Consider the following 22,059-nt stretch of genomic DNA (forward strand, 5'->3'; position numbering starts at 1 on the left):
GAAGATTAGCAACTGCCTGGGCAGTGAGAACCAGCCCTCTGGTTTCGGGAGGAATTTGTTGTGCAGCAAAATAAAATATTGCCATGTAAGTGTTTATTTTTAGTGTTGAAGTGCCATCTTAAGTTGACAGTGTTAATGCTACATTAACATATGATATACTTAGTATCAGTCCCAATATTTCATTAAAGAGTACTTAGAATTTATAAAACTGTAAAAGTAAAACTGATGCAAGTGTACCAAGTTTGGACACATTAGAGAATATGAAGTAAAAATCAAATTTGATACAAATTAAACGCACAACATAAATTACCATTCCTGTGTAGGCTAGTAGATAAAATTTAATGTTTACTAAGATGTACTAAATTACATTTACTTCATTTACTACATTTAATTCAAAGTTAAAACTAAGATTTAAAATGCAGTGATCAGTGGGCAAGGTGGTATGTACCTGTAGTCTCAGCTACTTGGGAGGCTGAAGTGGGAGGATTGCTTGAGCCCAAGAGTTCGAGTCCAGCTTGGTAAGATAGCAGGATCCCATCTCTTAAAAAAAAAATAAATAAAATTTTTGTAGAGGTGGGGTCTTGCTGTGTTGCTCAGGTTGGTGTCGAACTCCTGGCCTCAAGCAGTCCTTCTGTCTGCACCTCCCAAAGTTCTGGGATTTCAGGCATGAGCCAACATGCCTGGCCTAGACTCCATGTCTTTTTTTTTTTTTTTTTTGAGACGGAGTTTCGCTCTTGTTGCTCAGGCTGGAGTGCAATGGTGTGATCTTGGCTCACCACAACCTCTGCCTCCCAGGTTCAAGCAATTCTCCTGCCTCAGCCTTCCGAGTAGCTGGGATTACAGATATGTGCCACCATGCCCAGCTAATTTTGTATTTTTAATAGAGACAGGGTTTCTCCATGTTGGTCAGGCCAGTCTTGAACTCCCGACCTCAGGAGATCCGCCTGCCTCAGCCTCCCAAAGTGCTGGGATTATAGGCGTGAGCCACTGCGCCCGGTCTGACTCCATGGCTTTTTTAAAAAAACAAACAAAAAAACAAAAACAGGCAATGATCTTTTAAAATATGCATCGTTGGTGACATTGATACAAGTATATTTTTGTTCAAGTTTTTTTTTTCTTTTTTTCCTGGTGCTGATAAACTAACTAGGAGTAGGGGAGTGATGAGAGCACTGAACTGCAACTCTTTCCTCTTAAGCTTTCATCTCTAAAGAATCCCACCTTTTGTTTGATAACTTTAAGGATTTCTTTTTTTGGCCAAGATTGCAGCCTTTTAATTGCTAGTGTCCTATGGTTTTTGTTTCAAAGACAGCATTTCCTGTTTATCTTGGTGTACTTTCGTTTCATCTTTAGTTTGGATACTCTTTGAACTGGCATAAGAATTAGTCTCCAGGCAGGCCAGGTACGGTGGCTCACGCCTGTAATTCCAGCACTTTGTGGGGCCAAGGCGAGTGGATCACTTGAGATCAGGAGTTTGAGACCAGCCTGGCCAACATGGTGAAACCCTGTCTCTACTAAAAATACAAAAAATTAGCCAGGCATGGTGGCACACACCTGTAATCCCAGCTACTCGGGAGGTTGAGGCAGGAGAATTGCATGAACTCGGGAGGCAGAGGTTGCAGTGAGCCAAGATCGCGCCATTGCACTCCAGCGCGGGTGACAAAGTGAGACTCTGTCTCTCACACACACGCACACACACATGAATTAATCTCTAGGCAGAAACTTTGCTTTATTGATTGGTTTTCTTCCTCCTCTTGAGGATTATGGAGGAAAAGAAGAAGCCTTTTAAATGAGGACAGCTTGGTGTGGATAAGTCTCAAAATATAAGTGGAGTAACTGGAAAAGCATGCCATTTAGTATGCATTTGTACCACACGGGCATTGTGGCTTTGTGTTTTAGGTTCTCATCTGTAAAAGGTCAGCAATACTATGTCTCCTGTCCCTCCTGTTTTGTCCCACAATAATAGCCGGCTTTTGTGTAGTTTAGTTTACAATATTTTGTCTGGATTGTCTTGGGGCCTTTGGGGCTAGTTTTGAACTCTGATCCACAGGAGTAAATACAACTTACAGTGTGTCCCAATACCACCTTGCATGCACAGATCACTTAGAAACAAAAGTTTCAGGAAGCAGTACTTACTATTTGTAATATATTCAGAAGTTTTCTTTTCTGTTAGAGTCTATCTTATACTTTTTATGTACACTTTTTATTAAAGTATAACATATGTATAGAGTGCGTACATATCATATTTTTACAATGACTTTTCATAAAGTAAGCACATCTCTGCAATCAAGATAAAGCAAAATGGCACCAGTCCCTGGGAAGCGTCTCTCCTGATGTCTCCTAATCACTGCCCCCACTCAGGGGAGCCACTAGCCTGACTTCTGGCTCCATATCTTATTTTATATTTTGCTAGTGTGACCCACTGAATTGATTTCAAGACCCGGTAGGTCTCAACCTATAGTTTAAAAAACACAACCTTGTTTTATTTTCCCAATAACTCTTAGGAGTTCCTTTTTATGGATGAAAAAGCTAAGGCCCAGTGGTCAGATTTCTCCCAAAATCATATAGCTTGTACTGTTTGCTTTTTCCCATGCATTTGAGCTACTCTTCCTGAGATGAGGAATGACTTGCTTTGGAAAGACAGTTGCAGCCCTTTTTGTTTTATGTCTTGTTTATCACTCTCCCTTAATGTGTTTACAAGATTGATATTCATTATTAATGTAGCTTTAGTGAGTTCCTGATCTTACCATTCTTAAGTACTGAGAATGTTTTTGGTTTGTGTTTTTGTGACTGAGTCAGAGACATTTGCTTTTGCTTTGGAGATTTGTGGCTTGGAAACTTTCATGATATTTGTCTTTGGCCTCCCCCTAATAGGATGAAGCTCTTCAGGTGGCATGCAGGTATGACAAATGATGACTGTGCACAGCTTCCCACCTTCACTGTGCTGACCTGCAGTTCCTTCCTTGCCTGTAGGCTTTTCCTATAGAGAGATTTCTTTCCACCCTGTTCCCACCTCATGTCTCCCTTAGGCTCCGGAATACCTATGTGGAGGGCCTGAGTGCTAAGCTGTCCTGTCATCTGCAAGCTTGTCTGATTGTGAGATTGTTGTTCCCAGCCAGCACCTCTGGGAGTAGAAGTCCCATAGCCCATACCTGGAAACTTTTTCCCCAGCTGCCGAGCCTGGAGGCTCTCTTGGGCTGTGAAGTGTTCACTGGCTGTGGTAGTTCACAGCCGAGGCTTTCATTCTAAGAGCCTTGACCTTCTGGGTTCACCACCCTTGGTAGTTCTCTGCCTCTCTGGGAGAGAGGCAGCTTGGAAACACTGTCAGGGCAAGTATGTCCCAGGCTGTGTTGTAGGCCATGGGGATATAGCAGTGAATAAACAAAGTCTCTTCCACTCTGAGCATTCGTCCAAATGGAGGAGATAGACAAATGTGCAGTCATTTCAGGTGGTAGTGATGTTAGAAGAATAAAACTGGTTTTTCTTAATAGGATGTAGCCTTTTGAAGTGCCAGTGTCTGAAGGAGCATTCCAGTGTGCTGTCCAGTTGGCACAAAGGACAGATGTCTTTTTGTTTGTTTGTTTGTTTGTTTTATGAGACAAGGTCTTAGTCTGTCGCCCAGGTGGGACTGCAGTAGTGTGATCTTGGCTCACTGCAGCTTCCACCTCCCGGGCTCAAGAGATCCTCCCACCTCAACCTCCCAAGTAGCTGGGACTACAGGTGCGTGCCACTACACTCATTTAATTTTTGTATTTTTAGTAGAGATGTGGTTTCACCATGTTGCCCAGGCTGGTCTCAAACTTCTGAGCTCAAGCGATCTGCCTGCCTTGGCCTCCTAAAGTGCTGGGATTACAGGCATGAGCCGTTGCGCTCAGCTGATTTGTTCCGATTCTGCTTAGAGCATTTCCTGTTATTCAAGGGAAACAAATGGAAACATCTATAGACCTATACGTTCCATAGGGCAAGATTGAACCGCTTAGGACTCTAAAAGTTTTTACTCTGCCTACTTAGTCATTATCCCTGGCAGCACCTTTGCTGCTGTGGGAAATGCAACTCATTTATTACCACCCTCCATTTTATGGTGGTTCCTTGGAGGCACTCCCCCACCCCAAGTCATTTTAACCTTTGGGAACGGCTGAAATGCTGTGCTTTTAGTCATTAGTTGCATTTATGTAACTGTAGCTCTAAGGTTGTCTTTCCCACACAAATGCCAGCAAGCCAATATTGCAGGCCTTGTAGATAAAGGTTGACGGATTTCATTCTTTTTAAAAAATTACTCCTTGAGCTTTTAACAGGTTCAAGGCAAGGAGCTCTCAAGGTAAACAAAGATGAATAAGGCAGTCCCTAATTTTTATAATCTCAAAGTCTAAAATTATGGAAGGTGCCCTCTTACTGTAAATATAACTCATAAAAAATCATATGGGGGCTTTAGGGAGGATGTAGCTGTCTCCCTTCTGGCTTCTGTTGGCATTCCTTGGCTGTAGCCATGTCGATTTCTGCTCTGTCTTCACATTGCTCTCTCCTCTGTGTCTAATCTCCTGCCTCTCTCGTAGGGATATACATGATTATATTTAGGGCCCACATGGATACTCCAGGATAAATCCCTTCTCTCTTAGCTTAGTCATATCTTTTGCCATGTAAGGTAATACTCTTCTTGCCATGTAAGATAATATTCACAGTTTCCAGGGATTAGGAAGTGAATTAATTTTGTTGGGGGGAGTTTTCTGCCTACCCATAGACAGCAATCACAGGAGGTTTTTCTTAGTGGCTTCTAGGGATGTGAACAGAGAGGAGAAAAGACTGAGAGTAAAGGGGGAGATGAGGGAAGGGTGAGATGTAATCAGGAACAGGGAGCAGCAGTTTTGCTTGGCTGGAGCAGGTGGTGTGAGGGATGGACTGGGATGGATTGTGGAGGACCTCGAATGGGAACAGTTTGTCTAATTCATTAGGCAAAAATGAATGGGGGAGGGATGTAATCAGAGCTATGCTTTTTGAAGATTAATATGGTAGTGTATGGAGAATAAATGAGAGAAGGGAGGAATTTGTGGAGATGCCAATTAGGAGGCCAGCTTAGTAGTGAAGGGTTGATCTGCAGGCTTCAGTAAGGGTGCTAGCTGTGAGAGTGGGAAAGGGTCTGCGTAGTGTGAGAACTGAGGAGGTGTGAGGGTAGGGGATTTGGCAACAGTGATGCAGACAGTGTTTTCCGTGGGGCACATTTCAGGGAGATTAGGGTCTTGAAGGAAAGCAGAAGGATGAACTAGTGTGGGTGGGAAAGATGGTGGTTGTTTTTGAACCCACTGAGTTGGAGGTGTCTTGTTGGCAGGTTGAAAGGTTGCACTGGAGCTTGGAGGAGAGGACATAACTCGTGTTATGGGAGCTGGTCCACAGAAGAGAGGCTGAATGGCAGGGTCAGCTCACTAAGGGGCAGTGTGGAGATACAGCCTGGGGGAGTTACTGGCATTTAGGAAGTGTGAGGAGGAAGAACTGAGAAGATGTCATTGGAGAGGATTCAGATGCAATTAATTGTAAATGCAGGCAGCCAGTCACATTGACTAAAAAGAAAAAAAGGAATCCATTGGCTCATGTAACTTAGAAGACTAAGGTAATTCTAGCTTCAGGCCTGGTTTAATCCAGGGGCTCAAATGTCACCAAGCTTTGGTCTCCCTCCATCTCTTGGCTCCCCCTCATGTTGGCTTCATTTTTGGGTTTTAAATGGTAGTAGCTAGATGTAGCAAGATGTTGGCCAGCAGGTGAAAGTCCCATGGGAAAGGTCATGCTTCCTCCTCGTGGCTCCAGAAGCACAGGAAATTGCTGTTACGTGTTCTTGTCATCTCTGACCTGGTCACTGTGGTCAAGGGAGCACAGTGCTCTGATGAATCAGGTCTAAATTATGTGCCTACACTTGGCGTAGGGGGTGGGAGGAGTACTCCAAAGCAAAATAAAGGAACCATTACTGCACAGAGTGGAACAAAGCTAGGTAGTAAGACACTAAATGTTCAGGGCACCAGGGATCTGGGTGGGAGCGGGAATGGTGGTACGCAAAGCAAGGATTGGTTGGATGCTACTGAGATGGCTGTGAGGATGCTGGAGAACAGTGTGTGGGGCTTGACAGTCAGCAGTTAATCTTTCAGGAAACGGTTTTCTGACACAGTGTAGGCTGAAGCCAGACTCAGGAAGTTTGGGAACATATGGTAGGTGCAGACTTTGTAAAATAGTTTGGAAGTAAAGAGGGGGAGAAGTGGATTGGTGGCTCCAGGCCAAATGGAGTTGAAAGAAAAATGGTTTTAGGACAAACATCTGAAGAGTGGAAAAAAATCTGAGAGAAAGGATCATGATGGTAGAGGCAGAGAAAGGAGGAGTTGATTGGCATAGGAGAGCACTGGAAGATGTGGGACCTGGGGCCTGGGCAGGGAAAGAGAGGCCATGTCTCAGTCTGTTTGGGCTACTATAATGAAACACCATGAGCTCAGTGGCTTATAAACAACAGAAGTTTATTTCTCATTGTTTTGGGGTCTGGGAAGTCCAAGATTATGGCGCCAGCAGGTTGAGTGTCTGGTAAGGAGCTGCTTTCTGGTTCATCCAGGGCTTCTCACTGAGTCCTTATGTGGTGGAAGAAGGATTGCTCTGGGACCTCTTTTATAAGGGTGCTAATCCCATTAATGAGGGGTTCAGCCTCATGACCTAATCACCTTCCAGTAGCTCCATCTTCTAATACCATTGAGATGGGGGTTAGGATTTCAGCGTATGAATTTTGGGGAGACATAAATATGCAGACCACAGTAGGCCAAGACTTCAGATTGGGGTAGGTGGCAGGCACTTATTTCACTTCTTTCTGAAGGAGCTTGTTACTGACAGATTATCATTTTAGGTCCTTTAGTTCAAGCTTGTCTGACCCACGACCCAACACAAATTCGTAAACTTTCTTAAAACAGTATGAGTTTTTTGTTTTTTGTTTGTTTGCTCGTTTTAGCTTATCAGCTATCGTTAGTGTTAGTGTATTTTATATGTGGCCCAAGACAGTTATTCTTCTTCCAGTGTGGGCCAGGGAAGCCAAAAGATTGGCTCCTGCTTTAGGTCTTTTTTTTTTTTTTTTTTTTAAGACAGAGTTTTGCTCTTGGTTGCCCAGGCTGGAGTGCAATGGCACAGTCTCGGCTCACTGCAACTTCTGCCTCTCGAGATCAAGTGATTCTCTTGCCTCAGCCTCTTGAGTAGCTGGGATTACAGGCACCTGCCACCACGCCCAGCTAATTTTTTTGTATTTTTAGTACAGACGGGGTTTCACCATGTTGTCCAGGTTGATTTTGAGCGCCTGACCTCAAGTGATCTACCTGCCTTGGCCTCCCAAAGTGCTGGGATTACATGTAGGTGTAAGCCACTGGGCCTGGCCTAGGTCATCATTTTTTAAACAACCCTGTAAAATCTCACCAAGATTTTTCACTTGTTTCCAGATTATAATGGAATCTGTTTGACTCTGGTCTCCAGGTTGTCAAATGACATATTTTCAGGATATAAGACTATAAGTAGACTTTTCTATTAACAGTAAAGCTTGTGAATCTTGGTTTGATATGTACAAACAGAGCCACCACTATGTACCCCAGTTTCTGGTTGGAGTGACAGAATGAGAACACAGCCAATTTCTGAGCAGCTGGCGGTTTGGGGACACAGTAGGAATTTAATACTGGGTGATCGTTGTATCTTACAAGGTGCATCCTCAAGTAGTAATAACTCATTTGTCAGAGATATATGGTGGTGTTTTGCAGTGATTTGCAAACTGTGTTCTCTGCTGATACGTTAGGGGTTCTCCAAACAAAATTTAAATCTGACAGTGAAGATGAACTGAGACTCCTTCCCGCTGTTATCTCAGCACAGGTGAGGGTGAGGCACTTGATGTCAGGAAAACCTTGCTTTAACCCATGTGTCTTTGCGATGGAACAGAAGGATAAGCAAGCCGCTTTGAAAATCAGATTGAATTTTTTTTTTTGTAGTAAAGTTTTATCAAACATTTAAAACCTTTACAAACTTGACTAAATTTTGTTATTCATTTCAAATTAATATCAGAAATCTAATGTGTTACATTTTCTTTTTTTTAATATATATTTTAAATTATACTTTAAGTTCTAGGGTACATGTGCACAACGTGCAGGTTTGTTACATATGTATACATGTGCCATGTTGGTGTGCTGCACCCATTAACTCGTCATTTACATTAGGTATTTCTCCTAATGCTTTCCCTCCCCCCTCCCCCCACCCCACAACAGGCCCCAGTGTGTGACATAAATTTTATGTCAGATAATGTAGAACAGAGAAGCATCAAAAAATGACTCAATGATGTTGATAAATTCATTTGAAGATGAAATTTTGTTAAAATTTTATAGTTCAGTAATTTAAAAGTATATTATAGTTTTTTTCTTTTTGTTTTGGATGATTTGCATGTAAACAAGTGTAAGGAATCTTTGTAAAGCATCAGAAGAAAATTTTAGATGTTTTGATGTTCATTAACAGACTATTAGCAAGATGTCAAAGGAATAATAATGCCTGTGCAGATGGTAACCGCTTTGTTCTGTTCCTCTTTTCCCCCAAAACAGATTTGTAAAAATTGTATTTGTTACATTATTCACAAACCTTTTCTACAAAATATATACCAAACTGGGTTCTTTTGAAAGATGTTTCTAGTAATTTTTAGGTCATTTCCATATAATGTGCAGTTTAAAAAGCAAACCAATGCTAGTTTGTTAAATAATTCCCCTGTTTTTACTTAAAAAAAATGGGGTTGTGCACCTGTGTAAAGTTTGTACATCTTAGCAGTATAAATTACTGACACATTTTAAAAAATGAAGTAAAAACTCAGAATCCTTGTGATTCAGTGCCCTTATGTTTTTAAAAAAGAGGGAAAAATAATGCAAGATTCAGAATATTGGAGTGGTTGACATGCCTTCTTCATTTTACTTTTTGACTGGCTGCCCATATGCCGATGATGATGAAGCTGAGCTGTTTGTGCCACTGCCATTTGATGCTGCGAGAATCACAACTGTTTTATCTGTTGCTGCTGCTATTAAAAGGCAGAGTAGTAACTGGCCACTGAATTAAATTTAAAAGAAAGGCAGGGGAGAGCCGGAATCTCTGCTGAGGATGGCTTTGCTCAGGTCTTTTCTTAGCCCTGCAACTACTTAACACTTCATATGCTTGCTGAAGGGGTAGGTCTGTCCTTGACTGGTTGAACCTTGTTCAGAATCCTGTTCACCTGGCTGTTGAGGACTAGAAGTTGTAGGTCGCTGAGGTGGTGTTGGGGGTTCTAGCCCCCTCCTCACAGTAGTAGGGGAACCAGAGTTTTGGGGAGCCTTAGCAGTTTTCTTCCTGGTTGCAGGTTGGGGTGGATACAGCTGTTAGACTGTCTGCATTGTCCAGTATAGTAGCCACTAGCCACATGTGGCCAATTAAACCTTTTCTTACTGTGGCTAAATATTATATATATCATAAAATTGATAATTTTAACCATTTTCAAGCGTATGGTTCTATGGCATTGAGTACATTCACATTGTTTTGCAACTGTCACCAGAACAAACATTCCAGAATATTTTCATCTTCCCCAAATGAAACTCTGTACCCATTAAACAACTCTCCCCTCTCACTCCCCCAGCCCCTGACAACCACCATTCTATTTTCTGTCTCTATGAATTTGACTACTCTAGGTACCTCATGTAAGTGGAATCATATATTTGTCCTTTTGTGTGTGGCTTATTTCACTTAGCACAATGTCCTCAAGGTTCATCCATGTGGTAGCATGTGTGAGAATTTCCTTCCTTTTTAAGGCTGAATAATATGCCACTGTATATGTATACTACATTTTGTTCATTCCTTTGTTGATAGATACTTGGATTGCTTCTACTTTTTTGTTTACTGTGAATAAGGCTGCTATGAACATGGGTGTACAAATATCTCTTTGAGTCCCTGCCCTCAGTTCTTTTGGGTATATACCCAGAAGTGGAATTGCTGAGTCATGTGGTAATTCTATATTTGATTTTTTGAGGAACTGCCAGGCTGTTTACTATAGCAGCTGCATTATTTTACATTCTGACCAACAGTGCACAAGGGTTTCAGTTTTTTCACATCTTCTCCAGTACTTGTTATTTTGGTTTTTCTTTTTTCTTTTTCGAAAATAGCCACTCTAGTGGATGTGAAGTGTGTGGCAGTTTAAATTTAATTAAAAATAAATACATAAATTCACTTCCTTAGTCTCGCTAGCCACATTTTAATTGTTCAGTAAGCCACACACAGCTGTGGCTCTCATATTGGACAGTATAGAGAGAACATTTCCATTATTGCAGAAAGTTCTATACTGAAAAAACCTGGAGGTAGCAGTGGACCTGAAAGGGATTGATCCAAGCCCAGCAGAGTCCCAAGGATTCAATCATTTGATAACTGACACGTACATTGAGAGGCAATCCATTGATAACTGACACATACTTTGTGTAAGTAGTATAACCCAGTATAGACATAGTTTTATATTCTGCCTTTTTCATGTTGCTGCACGGTGTTTATAGTTGTCTTGTTAATAGCTGCACAGAAAGTTGATTTACCGTAATTTACCTAATAATTTTTCCTTGTTAGGGATATAAAACTAGTTTCTCCTTTTCAGTACTGCAGTGGAGTATGCTCATTTCCCAGTTGTCTCCAGGCTTAGCCCTTCTGGTTTCTTCATCTGTTCATTTTATCGTCTTGCTCTTTTTTGTCTCCTTACTGTTTTAACCACTCTATTGGACGTACTTGGCCTCTAAGTAAAGTTTGACTAACGCTAACTAGAACCAGACCATGCCTGTGTTAATATAGCCTAAAATGCCATTAGCTATTTTTGCTGTTTGAACTGCTTGTACCATTTTGGGTCAAGTGCCTACTCCAAAACAGTCAAGGTGCACATTGCCTTAGGCTGGGGTAAATGCCTGTTCATGAACCTATCACTGTGGCAGAGGGGCAGAATTAAAAATAAGTAGACTGTACAAGCTGCTGTATACCATGAAATAGTTTATGGATTTTTAGGAGGGAACCAACTGCAATGTCCAGTACCCGGGGGAAGATGGGGAGATAAGAATTAAGGGTCGAACATCCCAAAATCAAAAATTTGAAATTTTCAAAATCTGAAACTTTTTGAGTGCCAATGTGATGCTCAAAGGAAATGCTCATTGGAGCATTTTGAATTTAGGATTTTCTGATTAGGGATGCTCAGCCAGTAAGTATAATGCAAATATTCCAAATTCTGAAAAGAACTCTGAAATGCAAAACACTTCCGGTCTCAAGCATTTTGGTTAAGGGGTATTCAATCGCTACCTCTCAGGTTTCTGGCTTATGCAGGGTATATAGACTCGCGTGCTGTCAACTGATTGACTAGGCAAGACTTCAGGATCAGTAGTTTTACGGACAATGTCAAAAGTGTTCTGTTTAGATGTGTTACTTTGAGATGCCTGTAAGAACTTTCTCGTGGAGATGTCAGTAAGTGGTTGGAAATACGAATCTGAAGCTTGGGGGAGAAGTTGGGGTTGGAGATACAAATGTTGGGGTCATTGGCATGAAATTGGTAATTAAAGCCAAGGGGCTGGATGATGATACCTAGGGAGAGAGTGTGGTAGGTCCAGAACTGAGCCCAGGGCCCATTCAACATTTTGAAGTCAGGTAGACTTCAAAGTCACAGGAGACTGAGAAAGAGCAGCCAGTCAGGTAGAGTGAGAACCTGATAAGTATGGTATGGAGGTAGCTGAGAGGAGAATGTTTCAAGGAGGAAATGGTCAACTAGATCTGACATTGCCAAGATATATGATAAGATGAATCTGTCTGATTTGGCAGCATGGAGGTTGTTTTATTTACTTATGTTTGAAGATGCACTTTAGTCTCCAGAGCCTAGGGAGATCATACTGAGGCCACATTGACTTTTCTTTGCTGGGGTAATGGATATTTGAAAGTAATTTGATGGCCAGGTACTGTGGCTCATGCTTATTCTCCCAGCACTTTGGGAGGCCAAAGCGTGAGGATCACTTGAGGCCAGAAGTTCGAGACCAGCCTGGGCAATGTAGGGAGGCTCTTTCCTTTTAATTACTGGTTTTCAAAAAAAGATTTGGTGTTTCAGCACCCTTCAAAGGTGGCCAAAGTAGTGTTTTTGTTTCGTTTTTATTTTTGTTTATTTATTTTTTTGAGACAGAGTTTTGCTCTTGTTGCCCAGGCTGAAGTGCAATGGCTCAATCTCAGCTCACCATAACCTCCACCTCCCAGATTCAGTCGATTCTCCTGCCTCAGCCTCCTGAGTATCTGGGATTACAGGCATGGGCCACCACTCCCTGCTAATTTTGTATTTTTAGTAGAGACAGGGTTTCTCCCTGTTGGTCAGGCTGGTCTCGAACTCCCAACCTCAGGTGATCCACCCGCCTCAGCCTCCCAAAGTGCTGGGATTATAGGCGTGAGCCACTGCGCCTGGCCAGTAGTTTCTTACAGTTATCATTATGAACTCATAAATTTTCATATACTTGGGTTTAAATCACTTTTTATTATTTTAATGCTCAAATTGTCCTATCGTTGGCCATTAGGAATCTTTCTTCAAAGACTTTCTCATTTTCAATTTAATTTTTTCTCCAGGTATCCTTAGTGATTTATCAAAAAGAGAAAGAAACTATTTAGCATTGTGGCTTTCATAATTTCTTCTCTTTTTTTTTTTTTTTTTGAAGCAGAGTCTAGCTCTGTCGCCCAGGCTGGAAAGCAGTGGTGCAAACTCGGCTCACTGCAGCCTCTACCTCCCAGGTTCAAGCAGTTCTCTTGCCTCAGCCTCCCGAGTAGCTGGGATTACAGGTGCCCACCACCACGCCCGGATAATTTTTGTGTTTTTAGTAGAGACGGAGTTTCACCATGTCGGCCAGGCTGGTCTTGAACTCCTGACCTCAGGTGATTGCCCACCTTGGCCTCCTGAAGTGCTGGGATTACAGGCACGAGCCACCACACCCACCCCATAATTTCTTCTATAACTAATATGACACATTTGGGATTGAGAACACTGTTAATTCCATGTTCTTCAAGGGAGAAACATACTAGTTTCTCCCTTGAATAGTTAGAGTCTATTTGATTGGTACTTGATTCCATGATGGTTGGTTATAAACCAGGAATACTACAAAAGTGACAATATAATGTTCCAATATGGTAAACAGCCCCAGGGTGCTTGTCTGCCCACAGGAGTAGGGGAGGTTGTGTCATGAGACACTGGGGACATTTGCTCTCATGTCTACTTATTTTGTCTAGGAATCTTTGTAGAAAGCACTATTGTGAGGTGAGTGACAGTGAAGCAGGTACCAGATGGCGATTTATGATTTAGGGGCTCGTCGCATGTGGAGCCCAGCAGCTGTCCTGGTTCTGCTTCCTGACAGAGGTCTGGGGAGCACACTTGAGCCCAGTTTTGAGATTGCGAATATATTTTTCTTCTCCATCTTACTAGATCTTTTGGCAGTATTAGACATACTCCCTCCTTGGGAGAGCTTTATCTTAATAAACTGAAAAAAAAAAAATTCCTTCCTTCCCCAGTAAGGCTGAAAACTCATTTTCCCTTAAATACTAAATAGAGGTGCCCGACTAAGGAACCGATAATAGAAGGACCCGTTGGACTCCAGTGGGGCTTCTGATTTTCGGTGTCTTTCCCCTAACCCTGGAAGACAATAGGAAAACAAGTGATGTCATCAGAACAGAGCCATTGGCAGAGCCTCCTGGGGACCTGAGTGGTTTTCTTGTCTCTGATAGTCTCTGTTCTGAATTAAGTAATGACTTGTGATGGAGGTTGGTACTTCCTGCAGCTATTTCATATTTATAGTTATATGCTTGCTGTTAGTAAACAGATGCATCTACTCCAGAAGGAGGCTTCAATGGGCAAGGTGGGAGAGAGTGTTGGGAGAAAGGATTCCTGATCATTCCTTGTCACAAAAATTATGGGTTTAATGTATGAGACTGGCAGTCATGCAGAGGTTGGGACTCAGTACAACTGTACGTATTTGAGTTAGAAAGCCTTGCATTCCTAGAAGCTGGATTTCAGACAGGATTTCCTCATCCTTTCTGAGACATACAGATTCTGTACTTTTTTTGGAAACCCCCATATCGCTTAGGATACATTTGGCCACAAATGTCTAAGAAGAAGGGGAGATAAACAGTGGGACAGCTGGCTGCAGCCCTAAAATGCCTCCTCTAGTGCTACTGAGTGCAAAAATGAATTGTTGGCCTACGCTATATGTAGCCCAGCTATACCTGCCACTTTAGCAAACCCTGGATTCTCTCAGCATAATTGGCTGTGGCTGCCTATGCAGATGTGGTTCTAGGTGCCAGGCCAGGTGCTGGGGGTACAGTGGTGAGGAAGTCAACATGGCTCCCCCACAGAGATGATGGTCTCGAGGCAGAGACTATGCGGTGTGGGAAGCCGTCTTTTTTTGTTTTTTGTTTTTTTGAGACAGGGTCTTGCTCTGTCATCTAGGCTGGAATGCAGTGGCATGATCAGGTCTCACTGCAGCCTCAATCTCCTAGGCTTAGGCGATCCTCCCACTTTGGCCTCCCAAAGTTTTGGGATTACAGGCATGAACCATGGTGGGGAGCACTCCTAAGGAAGGACAGGGGCCGCTGGGACACACAGGCAGTTGGGGAAGATTTGGAGAGAAAGGGAACTCTTAAAAGATCAATGAAAATTTGCTGGAAGAGAAGTGGGTTTTAGTAGAGGGTGGTTTGCAGACTGTTTTAGGTAGGAACACAGGAGCAAAAGTCCTAAAGGTAAGAAAGTACAACCTGTTCTAGAAACTGACTCTAGTTCAGAATGGCTGTAAGAGATAAGGCTGGATGAGTAGATAAGACCCTGATCTCAAGGGGCTTGTATGCCATTTTGAAGACCTGTCATCTAGGTACTGGGGAGCTGTGGAAGGGGTTCAGGATGGAGAGTGACACAATCAGAATTTCTGGGAAGGTCCTCGTGCTGCAGTGGCGAGAGTGTAGGTGGGAGTGGACTCTAGGCTGAAGGTGAGGTAGCCAGTTAGGCTGTTGCAGTTACTCAGGAGGGATGATGTTGGCTTGAATTAAGGGAATGACAGGTGGCATAAGGAGTGGATGCAACTGAAAGCTGTTTTGGAGGTAGCATGAACAAGCTTGGTGACAGATCTACAAGCTGAGAAAGGAGCCACTAAGGGTGATGGCCACCTTGTTCTCTTGCAAATTCGGGGAAAGGGTACCATTTGCTAAGATAAGTCACATAGTAGAAGGAAGAGGTTTGTGGGAAGAGATGATGAGCTTGATTTTGGACACATGGTGAGTTTTAGGTGTCTGTGGAGACATCTAGTAGTTATTTGGATTTAGGGTCTGTAGCTCAAGAAGAGACAGCAGGGAGCATGAGAATGAATGGGAAAACTCAGGGAGAGTGGGAGGCAGCAGAAGAATAAGAGAGCTTAGGACCAACCCCAAGGAACCCTCAAATGAAGGGACAGGCTGATGAAGAGGCAGTTCCTAAGGAGAAGGCCAGCTAAAGATGCCTGGCCAGAGAGGCAGGCAACAACCCAGGGGGAGGTGCTGCTTGGAAGCCAGAGGAAGAGTGTTTTTCAATAATAGCATTAAAAGCTGCTGAGGGATTGAACGAGGTGAGGACTGAGTCCCTGGTGGGTTTGTGACAAGGTCCTTGTTGACCTGGGAGAGCTGCTTCAGTGGAACAGGTGGGGTTGAAGTTGGGTTGTTGTGGTTTGAGGAATGATGCACAGCCAGGGAGGGGACATGAAATGTCGACAGCTCTTCCCAGAGGTTTACCCATGAAGTGGGGAAGAAAGTGCATTGGTTGGATGAGCTGTCAGAAGTTGTTTGTTGAGCCTGCCTAGATGGTTGTAAGTAGGGCTGTGGTGAGGGAGACAGATGAGAAGATGGAGAGGGCAATGGAGTGAGTCTCTGAGGAGGTGGGAGGAGAAGGCATGGCAAGCACATGGCTGACTCCGAGTGTGGCTGTCCTGGGGACAGTTGTCCTTTGCCATCAGTGTTGTGTCCTCTACCAAGTCCCCTGTGGTCCTTTGTAAATAGCTTTATCTGGAGACAAAATGGCTCACAGCCAGTTAGGTTTTAAGAAGCTGAATCTGCCACATTCATGTATTTTCTTGTCCTTTCTCTGAGTGCAGTTAACCTGTTAGAGATGCCAGAAGTGAAGCTGTCCATCTGGGTAGCTGAATACATTTTCTTTGAATCCCATTATTGCTGTGAGGCTTTTGAAGGACAGGGTATGGCCATACTGGGGATGACTGTGAACTCATTCAGAGTGGGGTCCTCCTTCTGTTTGGTGTTTTGTTCTGACAATTGAACTTGTCAAATGGAGTTAGTATTAGGGCTAAAATTATTTCTTTGTTATTGCCAACAATACACACACACAAATGGATGCTGTCACACACTGGTCAGATATATGTATATATATGTATATATGTATATTTATTTTCAGTAGGAACTCAGATGAAAGCCTACTTGGCTTTTTCATTGAGAGGGCCACCTAAGTCCCTGACACTTATTAAGGATAAACCCATCTCTGGTAATTTCTGTCCTAGGATCCTGTGTGAGTGGGGAGTTGCCCTCCCTGGCAGCTGGTCACAGGGCTTGATCTAGAAGATGGAGGCCATGGTATTCAGCAGAAAAGTTAGGCTTAGACTAATGACTTTCCTCCAGGAGAAAGTTGATAATTTGCATATAAAGCAGTGCAAAAAATTGTGTAGGTTATGAAGTTAGTCAGTGAAACTTGTGAATTTGAATGCAGTGTCAGTGGGAAAGGCAGAGTTGTTGGAGGCATAACCCACCAGTGCCTTGAAGTCCGCCTTTTAATGAAATTTCCTTGAAGAAGAAAGAAAAAGAGAAGAAAAGCTGAATGATGGTACTGCTTATTTTCTTTCCCTAGTTTTTAGTTCCTCTTAGGCAAATATGAACAGAATATTAATATGTTTTCTTTAGTGCAGTCCAGAGCTGAGTCATTATCTGGTAAAGAAATGGGGTATGGAGCTGGGTACGGTAGCTCACGCCTGTAATCCCAGCACTTTGGGAGGCCGAGGCAGGTGGATCACCTGAGGTCAGGAATTCAAGACCAGCCTGGCCAATGTGGCAAAACCCTATCTCTACTAAAAATATAAAAATTAGCCGGGCGTGTTGGCGGGCACTTGTAATCCTAGCTACTTGGGAGGCTGAGGCAGGAGAATCGCTTGAACCCGGGAGGTGGAGGCTGCAGTGAGCCAAGATTGCGCCACTGCACTCCAGCCTGGATGACAGAGCAAGACTCTGTCCCAAAAAAAAAAAAAAAAAAGAAAAGAAAAAAAAAAAAAGAAATGGGGTATAGGGTAGGATAGGTTCCACCGGTGTGGAGCCTGACACAGTGCCCAAGGGATTCTCTCTAGCCATGGGCACAGCCACACTTTTTTGGGTCAAACACTGACCATCACTACTTTGGGTGTCAGAGTCTTGAGAAATATCCAGGTAGGAGGGTGGGCCCCTGGCACCAAGTGAAGACCGAAAGGGAGCCTCAGAAGGATGCTGTCCAGGAAGCCTCCCACCAGGCTGGCAGGAAACCCAAACAGCAGGGTTTTCTTCCCAGAGAGTTGATAGTGAAAATGAGTTCCACAAATGCTGTTCTGGACTGAGCTAGGTCCCTCCCCAGGAAAAGCCAGACCTTAACCACAAGGAACATCCCCTCCTGCCCACTGCTCCCTCTGGCCCTCCCTCACTGCTTTCTCTTGCTTCTGTTGTGTTCTGATCTTTGGGTCAGTGCTGGGTGTGGGGAAGCTTCTGGGCAGTTGGTGGAGAAGCTTTCTGAGCATGAGTTTCTCCAAAAATGCTAATGGCTCTTAACTGAGCCCCTGGTACACAGGACACTCCATGTGTCCTTCATCCTAAGTGCTTCTGCCTTTCTCTAGAGGGTCTGTGTAAACCAAAAGGGGTGGGCCCTCAGAGGAGCTTTCCCCCTTCCTTTAAAGCAGCACTCTTGTTTCCTGTTTATACCAGCACTACAGCCCCCTTGGGAAATGGCTGAGGAACTGTGGGAGGCGGTGGTTGAGAGAGAACCTGAGAGGGTCTGCCCCACCTGGCCTCTGTTCCCGGCCCTCGGGATTGAAAGGGAAGGAAGGAGGAGGGGTGCCTGGGAGCTGGGTGGATATGAGTCAGAAGAGGCAGGGCAGCCTCTCCCTGCTGTGCTGGTCTCAGTACCCACCAGGAGTGAGGCAGGAGTGGACGCTGGTCTGGTCCTGCTGCCAGGGCTGCTGCAGGGGCACCAGTCAGGCACACGAGCAGGAAAGTGGGTACTATCATATCTCAGTGTAGTCTGGACACTTTGGTCCATCATAGGTCAAGTAGAATTAATTAGCTCATTAGTTCAACAAATCTTGGGGCACCTGCTATGTTCCAGGCACTGCTTAGTGCAGTGGTGAACAGGTAACTCCTGGCCTCTGACACACCGCCGTGTCTGACATGTATATGGTGTTTTTACCATGTTCCCAGTTTACACTCATGAACACATGCATATGTCTTGATAATGCCCATTACAAAGCATACATGGGAAAGAAAAGAAGAATGAGGTAAGTAGAGATGAGTTCTAAGATTTCCTCCCACACTTTGGCAGATGGTTCAGCTTCAGAGTCTGCTAGCATGGACTGTTGCTTTAATGGGTAGCTTTTGTGTTTCAGACACCACCTTACACAGTTTTGAGTCGGGGCTACCAGTGTGAAAGAGCTTGAAGCAAGGTAGGCAAATGCTGTGCCCAGATCATTTATTAGCACTTGGCCCCAGCAAGGCCTGATGCTCTCCTTGGGAAGGGTGCCCAGCTTGTCTGGGGTGGGTGTTTTAGGGTCTCGTGCTTCTGTCCTGTGTGCTGTGGTCAGGCTACTCAGGGGAGTGCGGCAGGCACCTGCTGCTATTCAGTACTTTATAGTTTTCATAGCCTTTCATCGGGGTCGCATTGGTCATCCCAACAACCTTCCGAGACAGGGATTCCTTCGCCACTGAAGACCAGAGGATGGAGGCCTGTGCTGTGTGTCATGAGTGTCAGAGATGGCCCTGGGCCTTGCTTTCCTGGACTGGCCACTGCCTTATTCTGCAGAAAGTTTTTCTTGACATCTCCCCACCTCGCTGTGCCCCAGAGGAGCAAACTGATGAACGTGTTCAACATGTACCACCTTTCTTGTGGGAAGGAGCATGGGTTCCAGGTCCCTGCCTGCTTCCAGACCCTCTGTGGAAGCTGCCGCTGGCACTCAGCTTCCTTTTCCTGGGTATGAGCAGCTGTTTCTCCAAGCAGAATGCCTTTGTCCACGGGGTGGGGAGGAGCTGGAAGACTGCAGGCCTCCAGGTTCTCTCAGGTTTCTGTTCCCTTTGGCGTCCACAGGACATCAGGAGCCAGGTGGCTGGCTGACCTGTCCCCCTCCTCCTCTGTGTCTTCCCCAGGCTGTGCAGTTTCCCCGCTCACAGGGATTTGCCGTTGGCACCTGTTCGGCCCTGTCTCAGCATGTGGGAGAGAGTGGTCTGTAGGTTGGTGTTGGTTTCCTGCTCAGAGGATGCTTCCTCAGTAGGCCCGGGTGAGGCCCAGGGAACCTGGAGTTACTCACTTAAAGGTAGCAAAAACCTAGAAAGTTAATCTCTTTCAGGCTTGTTTGTTCAGTGGTTTTTTGAAAAGATCAACAAAATTGATAGACTGCTAGCAAGGCTAATAAAGAAGAAAAGAGAGAAGAATCAAATAGACGCAGTAAAAAATGACAAAGGGGATATCACCACCGATCCCACAGAAATACAAACTACCATCAAAGAATACTATAAACACCTCTACGCAAATAAACTAGAAAATCTAGAAGAAATGGATAAATTCCTCGACACATACTTCATTTCTTAGTTGTTCAGCTCAGTCCCCCTGAGGTCTTGGTAACAATAGTTGCGATATCTTTGTAACAGTTCTCTATCTCCTTTTACTACTCTCTGCCTCTGGATACCCCTCTTCACTTCACCCCTTCCTACAAGGAAGGAGTCAGGTCTAGACAGTGTTGCAGGATGCAGTGCTGGGCTAACGGAAGGTCCAGAGAGGCTCTTAGCACGGAGCTGGAGCTGCCTGCTCCTCCCTCGCAGGACGCTGCCTGGGTTCCGTTCCTGTCCTTCCCTGCCTGGGGAACTAGCAGCCTTTGTGAGTCTCCTTGACAACAGGATGGATAAGTTAAAAATAACCTTGTGCCGGGCTTTCTGTGTGTGAGTGCCCTCTCACCTGCTGCTCTGGAGCACAGTCCCTACAGCTTCTAGAGGCTCCTGAATGCATCTGTGGGAGTCTCAGTGGGGTCCAGGTGCTAGCATTTTGAAGCCCCGAGGTTTTAGAGGTCAAAACCAGGTGATCAGGCAGCATCATTACCTTGTAACTCGCAATGATTACCGTAATATTACTGGCAACTGGTGGTTGCCGATGGTGTGTGGGTGTCAATGTTGAAATAAAGATTGGACAGCTGTTGTGAATGCTTTGTCTTCATTTAGTCTCCCTGGAGAGGGACGACTCTGGAGACCTTACTGTGTTTCAGAACCTCTGGAGTGGCGTACTGGGACACAGCCCTGGGTGAGAGTTTGGTTATGTCGCTTCAACGAATCCCCATGGGAAGGAGGGTCCTTACCTTATATAAGGTGAAGACGCCAAAGTACAGAGGCACTTGGGTGACTTATCCAGAGCCACCTGGCTCGACTGTGGCAGAGTAGGGAGCAGTCTCTGTCTTCAGAAGCTGTGGCTCTTTCCCTTGGATCCTAATGATGAGGCCGTCTTTATCAGGCCTTTACCAAAGCCAGCTGTCTCTTTTTTATCAGCAGTCTGCACTAGGCGAGGCCCTCTGTTTTGCTAATCTGTTTTGTTTTTCTGTTTTGCTAATCTGCACTAGTTAAGGCCCTCTGTCTTGTCACAGTTGTAAATTAATTTAGAAAGAGCTGTCTCCCTGAGGGCAGGGGCTGGGTTTTTCTTTACACACCTGGACCTAATTCTTCTCTTCTTCCATCCATTAGTAAGTGTTTTGCTGTGTGCCATGCATGGGGATAATGAGAACAAGAAGTTATGTTCTTGTCTTTAAGGAGTTTGTCGTCAGCCAAGGAGACATTTACAAAAGTCCCCGTTGTGGTCAGCGCTGAGAGGGAGAAGGTTCAAGTGTTAAGAGAGCAAATCACTGGGGTGTCTAACCTTGCCTGAGGTGAAGGTGGGGGTTAGAGCAGTCTGAGAGAACATATTAGTAACACAAAGTACTCAAATCTGGAGCACATAAACCACTACAAATCAATAAAAAAAGGAAGGCAGAAAACTCCGTAGAAAAACTAGCCAATGATTTGACAGACACTTGACAAAAGAAGATACCCAAATGGCCAGTGAACATGTGAAACAGTCACAATTCCGTGTATTTATCAGTCATCAGGGAAGTCAGAGGACCTGGGTTAATATGAGACATTGGGCCACACATTGAACTTCCCAGATCCCATTTCTTACTTGTAAATGGGGCTTCTCCTGTCCCTTCCCTTCCTCCCAGTACTGCTCTGAAGCTTGCATGGGAAAGGCTCTTCAGACCTTGCAGGGCTATACAGATACTAAGTAGTGTTGTTACTCTAAGTGATTTAATTTCTCCTCCACCTCTTCTCATAGCAACTATTCTGAATTCCCCTATGAAAGAAAATACTTGAATGGTAGGATGGTTCCTAGGATTCAGAATAGGCTGTCCCTTGATACTTTGGGTAAAGAGCTTGCTGCTGGCATGGCTCTGGTTCCCTCACCCAGGCTGGGAGCAGGGTGACTTCCTGTGGGTCTTTTGTCACCCAGGGCCTGGTGGCAGGGAAAGGACTGAGGTGCACCAGTCCTGGCTCAAGCGTTGTCTGGAGTAGGCTGTCTGGTTCGTTGTCCACACTGACTGTGATTGACCTCCTCACAGAGTGCTCTAGTGAAGTCCGGAAATAACACTCTGGACTTGGGACATGTTGACATTAACGGGTCTACAGGGGCAACAGCCTCACCACCTGGCTTCCCCTGAGAGAGCCTGGTCAGTGCCATTGGCTGCCCTAGCAGGCTCA

At 44.4% G+C, this 22,059-nt stretch overlaps 1 protein-coding gene across 2 annotated transcripts in view; it reads left to right on the forward strand.

Moving 5' to 3' along the window:
* The window catches only part of CDS2 (CDP-diacylglycerol synthase 2), a 71,233-nt gene that overhangs the window by 24,446 nt on the left and 24,728 nt on the right, over window positions 1-22,059 (forward strand). The gene's annotated exons all lie outside the window — the stretch shown is intronic.

Source organism: Pan paniscus, chromosome 21 (assembly GCF_029289425.2).
Source record: "Pan paniscus chromosome 21, NHGRI_mPanPan1-v2.0_pri, whole genome shotgun sequence".
NCBI classification, from domain to species: domain Eukaryota; kingdom Metazoa; phylum Chordata; class Mammalia; order Primates; family Hominidae; genus Pan; species Pan paniscus.